Below are 13,147 nucleotides of genomic sequence, written 5' to 3'. Positions count from 1 at the left end.
CGTTATCACTACAGTCAGCAGTTATGTACAGTGGCTTTGTTCCTGCCAAGTCTTTCTGCAGTATTGGAGAAGTAATATCCAGATTTTCCTAGCCCCCTCGCACAACCTCGTTCAAACTCAGTGATGTATTGATAATGATGTCGTTGTCGCCTTAAAGTCACTCTTGACTGACATTAATGCAGCAAGTCCAATCTCAAAGGTAACTAATGCTCACAAACGTTACTGCGTGTATTTAAAACAAACCTGGTTTGCATCCTCTTAGCGGCATAACTAGAGCCACTCTTATGTGACTGGCGAGAAATTTTAATAGAAATCATCTTTCAAATCTAGAAATGAGTCTACCAACATTCATTTATGTCACACGACTCCTTCTTTGTTTGTGATTTTTTTTGGCATAGTAGGTATATGAATTACTTACTAAGCAATATAATAAAAGATTCTTCAAAGTGTTATTTGTATGCAGACAGTATCGGTTTAAGTGTTACTATTCCTCTTAATAATGTAATAAACGCTTCTATCTCAAATTAGATATACTTTCCAGCTGATATAAAGCTAATGACCCATCTATTAACTTTTAAAACCCCCAAGAATTGAATATTCCATATAAAGGTAGATTCATCTTGGGCACACACATACATCTAAAATTTCTTAATTCTCTGTTGCAAAATAATTAAGGTTTTCAGGTACAAGAAAGGGTATCTTTATGAATCCGATTACAAGCAACCGTTGATAAGAAAGTTAAAAGCTTTCTGTCTATTGTGCTTATATTGATTCTTATCTGACATACAGCAGAGTCTTTTGGAGAAATAGCTGCTATTCTAAATGCTTTTTTATAGTTCAGAAAAAGCGGTCAGTCCAATCAGTTAAAACTCACTGATTTATTTATTAGGGTTAATATCCCTTACAATTTTCCTACATATTTCAGTGTCTCTTATATATTAAGGAAAACTTGTCTAATGTTACTGTAAAGTCTGATGTTCATAGCTCTAGTACACAACATTCTAACAATGTAAAGAAATACTCCTGCTTTATAGTAGGACTCTAAACAGCTTTAGACTCGTATCCTTTATGTTATGTAATAAATTTTACACTCAGTTGCGAGTCTAGAGCTGAAGGAATTTGAGAAATGTGTAAGGAATATATTCGCAGCAACGTAGCAACTATGTAAGGAATATATTTGTGGCAGTGTAGCAACTACTTCTCACTTCTCACTAAGTTATCGATATCACTGCCCTGAGCAGCAGGCAGCAGTAATGTTCTACCACATGCTCGTACAAATTAATTAAAGCACAGCTTGAGAAAACAGCTTAGGCCATTCAGATTTCTGAAATGTGTCTTTTTCTGCAGAATATAAATACATACAATTTGGAATTTCATTCGAACACAATGCAACACCAAATGAATGCTATTGCTGAAAGGAAGATGTTTGAATGCGACATGAACAAAATCAGGTTTCCCCGATTTTAAAGAAAACTTTGGTGAATTAAAAGGTGTCAGCTGGCATATTAGACACCCTACTGAGGTTTTGGTTGTAGTGACAGACTGATGTGCAACCTAGACCTAATTATAAGGTAGGCTGGGAGGTGATACTTTTTAGTTGTGAGTTGACGAAGTCAACAAATGTGAATGTCAAATAAAGGTTGTGGTAACAAATAGATCTGTTACGTTAAGTAATGTTTATGTTTGAGGTATACATAACTCGTTTTGCCATGTTTGATGAGACTTTCGTCGTAAAAACTGAAATTGCAAGGTAAATTCAGAGAATTTATGTTAGATCATGGATATGTTTCAGGTGAATATTTTGATGCATATTACTTAAGCTACGAAGAATGAAAGGGGGTGGCGTTCTACGATATGACTTTTACCTTAAACGGAAATGTAGCGCAAGAACGTAATGTATATGGAAATATTCATATATTTTGCACTTTGTAATAAGGGGTATGTTTTCATAAAGTCTTAAGATTTGTGTGTGGGGATTTGAAAAATAATTTAGTTTCATTTCTAATCCAAACGTCTCTGTTACGTTTCCTATGCACACACTTCCTTTAAAATCATATGTAACTGGAGACAGTATACTGCAGTGTTAAACATTCTTCCTCTTGAGAAATTTGTTTTGATTACAGTTTTGTATTCTACATTTGATGCGTTAGACACGCAGCGTGAATAGTCATGTCATGGTGATTTTCATAGATTAAATACTCATAATTAAGCGAGATTCTCTGAAGCATTCGATACATCTATTATCAAAATGGTAGACATAAATGATTCTACGAAGGTAACATGCGTAACCTTAACCCATAGGAATAGTTATTCTCATGACAACAAATTCTTTGATTTCACCAACGTACCCTCAAACTGTCACCTTTTAGTCAAACCAAGACTTCGGGTTATTCTACATATCTATTTGCCGAAATCTATAACCAAAAAATGTTACTGGCTCGAAACGTATGACAGGATTCTATTAGCGCATGCCACAGCTTAATTACATCAGAGTAAGTATCTAAGATGCAAATACAATAATGTGATGAGAATGTCACAATTCACAGTCTCATTACTACAACTGTGTATCGTAGTCCATGGTTGAACTGCTATTGAGGAAGTAAACAATTGTATCTGTGACATTTGTAATGTGGAATAATAAACATCTTCATTGTATGTTACTACTGCTGCTTTTGCAATGAAAGACTGAACGTGAGTAAATAGGCACCCTGCACTTGCAAAGGATCGTGGTAGTTTGAGCATAGCGACATCTATCTGATTGTTAAGTGGTTGAGAGTCACTCAAGGGCCCCATAGAATACAAACAGATAGTTAGTTACTTAGTTACGTATTCCATTGATCAATCGCATGGTAGTGTTACGATGTGGAATGTGTCACTTGCATAAGAAATGCATACACGATTCAAGGTATTTAAAGCTTAAAATTTTTATTACCTACCCCATTCCCTTAAGTGGCACAAATACACATAATATACCTATATTTTTATTTATTCCTATTCAAGAAATCATCTATGGTATAGAAGGAGTTGCAAGGAGGTATGATTTCAATTTATTTATGAAACTAGTACTACTCTCTGTCAGACATTTTATTTCGTCTGGTAATTTATCAATAAGTTTTACAGCAGCATATTTTATTCCTTTCTGTGTCAGAGATAGATGAAGTAGAGGATAGTGTAGGTCTTTCTTTCTTCTGGTACTATAATCATGAATGCCTCTGTTGTCTTTAAACTGGTCCATGTTGTTGAGAAGAAATTTCATTACTGAGTAAATGTACTGCGAGGCTGTTGTAATAATTTCTAAACTTCTGAACAGATGCCTACAAGATGTGCAACTGTGAGTCCCACACATTATTCTAACCACTTTCTTTTGAGTAGTGAATACTTTTTGCCTAAATGTTGAGTTACTCCAAAATATAATTCCATATAACATCAGAGAGCGACAGTCTGCAGTGTGTGTTAGTTTACTAATTTCTATATTCTCAAAATCAGCAATTATTCTGATTGCAAAAGTTGCTGAACCTAGTCATTTTAGGAGATCCAAAATATGCATTAAGATTCTCATCTATACATATGCCCAAAAACTTAGTATGCTCTACCCTGGTTACTAACTTCATTTTGTGTGCTATATTTATTGAAGGAGCTGTACTCCTTGCAGCAGAACATTGGATGTACTGCGTTTTTTCAAAGTTCAGAGGAAGCCATTCGCAGAAAACCAATAAATAACTTTTCCAAATACATTATTTGTATCATTTTCTATTAGAGTTTCTTTTACTGGATTAATAATGATGCTTGTATCATCAGCAAACAGTTTCAGTTTAGCTTCTTGTTTCAGATAAGAAGGTATGTCATTCACATATATCAAGAACAGAAGGCGACACATGAGCAAACCCTGTGGAACACCTGATGCAAATTCACCCAATTTAGATGAAATGGCAAACTTCTTTAAATTATTTAAACCATGTAAAGAAACGTTTTGATTCCTTGTCCAAACTTCTTTAAATCACTTAAACCACATAAAGAAACGTTTTGATTCCTTGTCTGCAGATATGACTTGAACCACTGACATGCTGTTCCATTTATACCATAGAGTTGTAATTTATGTAACATAATCTCATGGTTCACACATCCAAATGCTTTGGATAAGTCACAGAAAATCCCTATTGGTGACATTTTACTATTTAAAGACTCTGTTATGTGGCAATGAAATTGTATATTGCTGTCTCAGTGGAAAAGCCTTTTTGATATCCAAACTGTGATTTACTAAGTATCCCATTATTGTTGAGATGGCTAACCACTCTTGAGTACATTACTTTCTTACCGATTTTTGAAAATGCTGTAAGCAATGATACTGGCTGGTAATTATTGACACCTGTGGCGTCCCCTTTTTTTGTAGAGAGGCTTGCAAATGCTATACTGTAGCCTGCTGGGGGAAATACCTTGAGTTAATGACTATATACATGACTCATAATATCAGCTGTAACTGCTCCACATTGGGTTGGTAAGTGAAAATTAATCTAAGATTTCTCAAAACTGAGTCTTCCATGTGCTGCTTAGCTTTTTCTTTTGAACTATTCTCACCAATTTTTCCACTTACACTTAAGAAATGGTTATTAAATACATTAGCTACTTGGCGTTCTGTTGGTTAAGATGGTCTCATTCTCTTTAATAGTAATACTACCTATGCCAATGATTACTTTTCCTGTCCCCCTTCTAACAACATTCCATATTGATTTTATTTTATTTCCTGAGTTGTTAATTTCATCTCCAACATACATATTTCTTGATTTTCTGACAACGTTTCTCAGTATGCTACTATAATTTTTATAGTGTAAATTACTTTTCGGCTGTTACTAATTCTTGCTGTCTCATGCAGCTTTCTTTTTCTTTCTGAAGACAATTTAATACCTGTAGTACTTTGAAAACTGTTTGGTGTTACATTTAGTAACTTTTTTGGACAACAATGTTCAGAAAGGGATATAAATTAACAAGAAATATGTTGCATTTATCATTAGCATTTGGCTCATTATATGTATCCCCCCAATGAACATTTCTGAAACTTTCTCTGAGTAGCCCTATAGATACCAGGTTGAGCAATCTTACACTTTTACTTAATGGTTTTGAAAGTTAATCAGTTGTGCAACATGGTCTGATAATCCTTTTATCACACAAAAAGCATATGTTAGTTTTACATCCTCTTGCTGTACAAATACATGATCTATTAGAATGCTACTGTATTGAGCTGTACTTTAGGAAAATGGATCACTGGTTCTAAGTTATATGTCATTAATAACACTTCTAGTTCACTTTTCTATCAGAATTGCTTAGAAAGTTTACATTGAAATCACTGCAGAATAATAACTTCTTCTTTTTGTCTGACAAACAGCATGATAGGGAGTCAAACTTTTTTATGAATATCCCCCAATCTCTAGCTGTAGTTCACATCTTCAAAGTGCTGATCAACACAAAACTTTCTTACTTCTGCTGTTTAGTATTGATACCCTTGTTTTGTGCAAATGGCAATTCCTCCTTTATTCATACTAGATATGGAAGTGTAAGACACTAAATTATATCCATTTATACAGACACTTTCCAGTCACACAGTTATATGGTGTTCAGACAGACAAAGTATATCAGTCTCATTCTACACTAACAGAGCATCTACTTTATTTTTTATTCCCCCAATGTTTTGATGAGGTAAGTTGATACTTTCCTTAGCTTTATCCCTATTTACTGTACATGAAGCTTCTTTAATTCTATTTTTAATGATTGTTGTTTCTCTGGACTTTGGCTTTAACGTCAACAATCTGTCTGCCTGGTCCCATTAACCACAGGGATCATCCCTTGTGTGACTGTGGCCCTCTTACTGTCCCTGCTAATAGAGAAGCTAACTTATTTTTCCCCTTCCTACTTACGTGTAGGCTATGTGTAGTATATCCCCACCTACCAGTAGCATCAACTGGAACAACACTTTGTGAGGTCAGTATTAACATGACTTACAGAGGTGATAACCCAGGGTCAATCAAAACGCTGAAAGACCTCCACAAATCCCACCTTTGTGTGCCTAGGTTCTGCTCCTATTTTATCCAGGTCACTCCTAATACTATATCTTGGATTCATAGCCAAGCTGTTACCTGCTCCCCCAACTATAATAATAATCAGATCTTCCTTCTGAAAGTCCCTGCCTAGCTGACCTAAGATTTCTGCCACCTGGCTAGGCAAGCACTTGTTTTCACAAAACTTGTGACCTGGTACCCTGGACTTAATTTCTCCTGGGGCTGCTGGCCTACACTCCTTCCAAGACTGCTACCTTGAAGCAGTATCCTTCTTTTCCTATTCTTATTTGATCTCGACATGTCTTTTTTTTTTAAGCTAATAGTCTGCTTCAACTTACATTCAACTTCCTCTGCATGAGTATTGCAGTGATCTGCCTGGTTGTTCACCTCGACACACCACACATGAGTGATTTGACAAGCAATTTATGTCCTTATTAAGAGCGTCCCATATTGAGAAGTGCTGCTATGGAAAATGAGTTGCTATGCTTAGCAGCAGCTGCAGATGATTTATGTAACCCCATGAATATGTGAAAAACATGAATTTAAAAGAAATGAGAATCATAATTTAGTAAACTTCTTTAAAACGCTTTTCTTGGGAAGTGGAGGTTACTTTACAGAATACATTCCAGTTTTCGCCGGTGCCAGATGGGTTGTGTATGTATTTCTAGTGTTCCAATACAATCCATTTTACATTTATTAGTCCTCAATTCCTCTTTATTCATTAGTTGTATAGTTTAACTGCATGTATTTATGCCGTTCACTCAGTGTGTCTGTAGATTCGCCAATAGCAGCACTATCGTTTGCCATATCTCTTGTTATAAATTGTATGAATTAGAATCAAATTATATGAAATGACAAGGGACCTGAGTACAACTGTATAATAGATTTGCCCTGAATGTTTAAATTAAGATGTCCTGTTACTATTGCAGTAGGTATGTAAGTTATTCTGTTCAGAAGTTAAAAACTTTAATAATGTGTATAATCATTTCATAAACAACTGAAATTCTTACAATTGAGCGTACTGTATTGCAAATACTATTATAAACTTCCCATCAATATCTCCTTCTATAGCACAAGCTTCACAAATGAGAATCAATGAAAAATCAGAGTGTATATTTTGTAGTACTTCTTAATATAAATGGCAACTCCGGTTTCCACTTCACTTCTCAGAGTAGTTCATGGTCTTTGGATAACTATAAATTCTAGTGTAAATTTCTTACTCATTGTGGGCAAAGTGTAATGAAACAAAACCACGCTTGATAAATAGACAAACGAGTTATTGCCATATTGCCACTTACCATTCCTAACCAGCCAGGCAGGTTCTCACTTTCAGAGAGGGAAAAGACAGCAATAGTTTCCAGATTTTCTGTGAATGAACCAGCAGAACATATAATGACGTTCTGCTTTAACTTGTCTATCAGGCTGGCTGCCACCGTCACGACGATACTCTGACAACAGAGACCTCTGTCGATGCCTTCGAGAAAGCCGAGGTATATATTTGAAAAGTACACATGTATGGCATTTTCCATTTAAGGTCGCTTCCACCAGCCACCGCGCCAAGAGTCAACTTAGTTTGCCTGAATAGTACCCCTCTTGATGTATATACAAATAATGGCACATTGTTGCTGCTTGAGCAGAGGAGGCGTTCGCATCTTTGGTGCTGCTTGCTACATGAGCTTGTCCAGAAGAAGAGATTCGACACTGTACTTGACCTGTGGTGTAACACAAGGCTAATTGTAATGCATTGTCATTATGACACAGAAAAACTGTCGTGTTCTCACACCGCAGTAAGGGCAGAAACGGCCAGAAATAGAAAACAGGCGCTGATAAGAAACTTTCGACACTGCGACCCCCAAGGAATGCGGAATGAAAGCATGAAGATGCTCATGTACCTGTCCCCTCTCTGCACCTTCAGTGGAGCAGAGGGCCGTGGATAGAGCTGTATGATGTTATAGCTGACTGTTGCAGAGAAGAAGCTGGCGTAGAGTCTCTCAACTCAGACACCATCGTCCAGCTGCAGGCAGTGAAAGTGGCCAACCTCTGTGCACTCGAATGCTTTGGCCACCCGCGTCGTTGATCCACCTACTGCGAGAAGATGACCAAGAGTCTCTTCTGGGGGCTGCCTTGAATCTGCGTTGAGAAGACGACCCAAGAGGGGCTGTTATGTGCCTGATTCGTGGGTGCAACTGCAAAGCTGCACAACCTAACGAACAAGAAACGACCGACGTTATACATCATTGCCATGTGAACCACGGCGGATGACAGCGACATCTTCAAGCTAAGGAACTTTTTGGTGGTCGCCGAAGATCTCGCTCTCAGCATGGACCCCAAGCCAGTGCTTTAGGTGTCAAGTCGAGGATCATGTGGCCAAATACTGCTGCAAGTCACCGTAGTATGTCAAGTGCACTGGCGCGCACAACACCAGTGCCTGTGACAGACAACGAGACGAGGCACCAGCTTGTGATCACTGTGGCAGGCCACATGTGGCCAACTGGCGTGGCTGCCTGGCCTTTGCCTATGATGACTTTGTTGAACTCCACATACAAACCAAGAAGAAACGACGACGATGCCATTAGCGCTGCCAAATGGCGATGGAACTTAAAGGGAAGAAAACAGAGTGGGCATGCAGCCAGCAGTGGTAATTGCGTTTTCAGCTGGCACACGACCTTCGTGTGGACACCATGGGAGAAGAGACGACACTTGCCACTGCTCCCCCCATTGATCAGCCAGTGAAGGAACACAGTGCAAGAGATATGCTGAAGAAGAACACGGGTGCCGCCTCAAAAACACCGAAATCCGTCGGCTCCGAGCAGCTCTACTACGGTAAGTGGGCTGCTACGGCGATCAAAACGCTCAAGGACATCGGCCACGTCATCTGCTACATAGGGGATACTTGGCCGCTGTCCTCGCTGAGACTGTCGGCACAACCAATGGAGAGGGAGTGGTGCCACAACAAGATTGTACATCTCAGGTCGTTTGGCTGTGAAGCACACCTACCAGCCATCGATGAATGACTTGGGCCTTTCCCCACACCCAGTAACCAGTGACACAGCGTGGCAGGGGCTCTCACAGCTCACACAGCAGCATGCTGTGCTGCTGCGCAGAATCAGACTGACCTCTTATGACGAACAGATGGGCTTGATACGGTATCCGCTTGCAAGATACCAGCTATTAATATAACCTATCCCTGAATGACCTGCCACAGGCAGCAAGATATCCACTACAGCTCTTCCTATCTGACCCAACTTATGCAGAGGTTTTCGTCCCTTGGCCCTTGCCTTGGCATTTTTTCCCCTTTGCCCTTCAGAGCGCTACCCTCCGTTCAATTTTCGATCCAGTCTCTCTCCAGATGAGCGCGCCTTAATGATCCAACTTAGCCAGGCGTACGCAAACATCGCAGTACCCTCATCCTTTGAAGAACTCACTTAGTGAACACTAACCGCTACGCAGAGATGGCGGTAGACCTTTTGTGTTGGCCGTCATGCTGGTGTGAGCGTGGAGGGTCTCCACACTTTACTGTAAAAAAAACTCGGTACCGGTTTACTACTCGCGCTATCAAAGTTGACACTAGGCGCTATGGCTGATGGGAGCGACTGTAAAGGCATTTTCCATTTACAGTCGATCCCATCAGCCACCGCGCCGAGTGTCAACTTTGTTTGCGCGATTAATATTTTATTCCGTATATAACGCTACCAGTACTGCACTTCCTACATTTTAAATCAAAATTCTTATTATAAGCCGGATAAATTCTACGAGAATGATTTTTAATTATATTTTTATTTATAGTCTACTTTATATGCACATTTATTAACATTGTTTATGCAAGCTTTACACTTTTGTAAGTGTTTTGTTTTTGGTCGAAAACAATTCAGGTTCGTATGAGCAGTTGCCAGCGGGCTCGTGCGCATGCGCACAGCTGAATTCGCGTATAAGCAGCGCCTTCCTCCCGCTTCTGGCTACTTGGAGCGTGGCTGTTTGGTGTACGAGCAGTAGCAGCAAGTAGCCAGAAGCTACCCGGAAAAATTTTCCTGGCGCGCCTAAGCTGCCACATTCGCGCATGCGCAGAGCAAGCTGAGTTATAGTGGGCCGTGGGGGGTCCTTCCTCACGTGAGTCGTGACCCGTGGCCGTGTCTTCGTGTACAGCTCCCACGTCAAATGAAAACAAAACAGATTTCTGTGGCCGGGAGCCATCAAGTGAATTAATATACATTCTCATAACCATGAAAGACCAAAATAAGTTAGTAGTTTCAATTTTCTGATTTTATATTATTTCCAGGTTATTAGTAATCAACCATTAATGTTTTAATGAAGCTATTTCTGTCTGGTTTATAGAGAAATTTGCTTCAGTTAATTTTTTTTTACGCTGAGGCAGTTAGTTTATTTGAAACGAAACGAAGTGTTTCATTCCGCGCTATTGGCTACTTTCAACCTCGTTCAATTTAAAGTGCAAATTTTCATTTTCTGGGACGAATGACGTTATACCATAATAAAGAACCAAATATGAGAATACAGTACTGGACCTCCAATAAAATTTGTATCACGAGAACCACATGAAAAGCTGAATATCAGGAACTTCCGTGTGCACCTGGACATAGAAATGTGCAATTAGAGCGGAATAAAGCATTTAGTATGGTTTATGGAATTCCGATGCTGCTGGAGTAGTCTCTGATGTCCTGTTCCTTGTATGACACTGTAAGATATCTTAATGCTATATACGTACGAACATACGTAAACATTGACTTGAAGTTAAGTAGGCAAATTTGGTCAGTGGTTTTGAACTAAATATTTTGTTTCAAATATAATGACAGCTGTAGCAGAATTTTATAGATCTGCCTTCAGTGAAAGTGTTTTTCGATCACAAGGCACTTGTCTCGGACTTCCTCTGGGCCTGAAGTTATTTCTTAATTTGTGTTTAAGTTTTAAATTTATAGAATGCCATTCTATGCTTAATTTTAGACTGGCAGCATACCATGTTTTATCGTTTTGACTCCCCACATGGCTTCATATTTATTCCTAGAGTAGAATATAAACTGTCAGTTGTATAGTTTCTTTGCCTCATAGACAACCATGTTAATTTTTTCACATTTTGAAATAGTCATGAAATTTATTGTCCTTCATTCCGGTGTAAGCTACACAAGAAACTCTCTCTTTTTTGTTGCAAGTAATTTGTATTCCATCCTAGTAGCTTTTTGCAGTGATGTGTAGATGTAAACGTGTTGGAAATGGTACATAACAACATTGTAGAGCACGAAAAAAAAAAAAAGGTCAACAATTTTATGGTACTTCGAGCTGTGGAGTCTAATTTTGAAATGACTCAAAAGCCAAGAACTGCTTCCTTATTTGCATCCTTTATCTGTGTGGGATATGATAAAACAATTGCTGTAAGTACAATTCAGTATGTCCTCTCAACAACATGCCGCAGGGGCGGCACGGCTACACATGGTCACGTGATGCCCCACGAGAAATACGACGAAAAGCGTATGAACAGAGCAAGCACCAAGCACGGGCTGCTTACGTCATCGTAGCTGCGCATGCGCAGTACAGCCTGTTGTCTGGCGCATTCTGGTAACTGCTCAAACGAACCTTTCGATTCCTTCTCGCTCTTGCCTTTGTTGCTGGACGGCGCTGTCAAATGTCTCAATGAGAGTTTCGCCTTTCATCGAAAGTGCGCGTGCGAACGTAGAACGATAGGAACCCGATTCTTTCATGTATGTGTATGGAAATGTGCCAATTGCCTACGGTGTATTAGATGAATCCATACCTAGCACATCGCTCCGAAATAATACTTGACACTTTTTTGTGAAACTTGATGTGTTTTTCTACTAAATGACATAGGATCTGTAAGTCAGCTTAATAAATATCTGTATCATTCCAAAGCTGAAAAGTCCTTTTCGACTCACTCTGTTTCTTGGCACTTATGTTGTGCAGAATGCGATTGTTCGTACAGTTGAAGTAATTTTCGTTACCCCTTTGAGATCACGTTCGTTACGTTGGTAACAGATTGCTGAGGAACTCATGTGGCATGTGTAAACAAGAGTGATTACCATAACAATGACGTAATACTAGTTCGTATTTCTAACAGAAGTTTGGAGTGCTAAAGTGTGTACATTACTTTCGTGGCATTGAAAATAATTGGTGCGTTTGCTTCATAGTCCGTTTTGATTAAACTATGGCGACTAGTTTTCTGAAATTACTTAGTTTTGTTTTACAATCTACGAATTTTGCAATGTGGTGTTTAGTGGTAGTATTGTAAGCTTCGTGCCAGGTCATGTCGTGTGTGCTCAGGTAAATTAGAGCAGTTTTTCAGGCATCTTAGGGAGAATAGTGGGTAAAATATGGTTTAATTGTTTTCCCGTATCGATGATTAAATAGTTAAATTCCTATGGTAAATTTATTCGAAAAGTACTATTATTGCTCATTTTTTGCCCGGGTCAACAGAAGCGTCCGATCCCACGCGTCTGCTTTGACCCGTGACGTTGTCGTGTGTGACGTCATGACGGCGCGGAGTTTGGTTTGAGTGTGGCCTTTTTCCCTGCCAGCACTGCTTCTATTGACAGAATCTTCTCCATCTGCAGGCTTGGTTGGTCAAAGTAAAGAAATAATTTAGGAAAGAAAAGACCTGAGATTTTAGTAAAGATCATTAAATTTTGTACATTAAAACTAAATCTTATGTTAGGACCTGCAATCATTACGTTTTCACACTAGGTCAGCTTTTTTTAGTAAACGTGACCATTATTCAGATGTGATTCTTATATTACAAGAAACGTTAAAATACTATATTATTAAAACAAACTCCTGTGACAAATGATGGTCTTTAATGAATTCAATGCCTAGCTTTTTAATTTGTGTAAGACTGCCTATGTAACATTTTGTATGTTAATTAGAATTTCATAATGAAATAAAACTGTAGTTGAGTTTTATTGCTTTTTTTTTATATTTATGGATTCTTTTTACCTGCTTTTTTTCTAAAGTTGCAACCACCCAGAGTGTGGTACGTCCACACATTGGCTAGCAGTTACATAAATTTTATTTCTGTAAAATATGTGCCATTTGACATTGAATTCAATTCTGATATTGGGTGAGTGCTGATTTTCAGC

This window comes from Schistocerca piceifrons, chromosome 6 (genome assembly GCF_021461385.2).
Source record: "Schistocerca piceifrons isolate TAMUIC-IGC-003096 chromosome 6, iqSchPice1.1, whole genome shotgun sequence".
Lineage (NCBI taxonomy): Eukaryota > Metazoa > Arthropoda > Insecta > Orthoptera > Acrididae > Schistocerca > Schistocerca piceifrons.
Note: the sequence above shows the minus strand (reverse complement) of the source record.